This window comes from Diaphorina citri, unplaced genomic scaffold, assembly GCF_000475195.1.
Source record: "Diaphorina citri unplaced genomic scaffold, Diaci psyllid genome assembly version 1.1 scaffold99106, whole genome shotgun sequence".
In the NCBI taxonomy this organism is placed as follows: domain Eukaryota; kingdom Metazoa; phylum Arthropoda; class Insecta; order Hemiptera; family Psyllidae; genus Diaphorina; species Diaphorina citri.
The window spans coordinates 1-309 of NW_007476061.1; the positions used below are offsets into that span (position 1 = coordinate 1).

A 309-nucleotide genomic window follows, 5' to 3' on the forward strand; every position below is an offset into this window, starting at 1 on the left:
AGAATAGCCTGGGATTCCTCTATTACTTTAAAGACACTTTTTAATATTTACCTACTAAGAACAGTTTTATTTTCCATCTATCACTTCACTAAAATAGAAAGTAAAAATCAAGGGACCTGACTTAAAATAACTAAGTAAACTATTTTACCTGTAACGTTTTTTACTTCTTATCTCTAGCACCGTCTCTTCGGGCGATTAAAAAATGAATTCTCGCTAATCAATGCAAAAAATATTGTGCGATGGCCGGGAATCGAACCCGGATCAACTGCTTGGAAGGCAACTATGCTGACCATTACACCACCATCGCAC

At 36.2% G+C, this 309-nt stretch overlaps 1 non-coding gene across 1 annotated transcript; it reads right to left on the reverse strand.

Moving 5' to 3' along the window:
- Positions 1–235: 235 nt before the first annotated feature.
- On the reverse strand, positions 236–307 carry Trnag-ucc. Its single transcript has one exon. It is a non-coding gene; the product is annotated as a tRNA-Gly (tRNA).
- Positions 308–309: the final 2 nt, after the last annotated feature.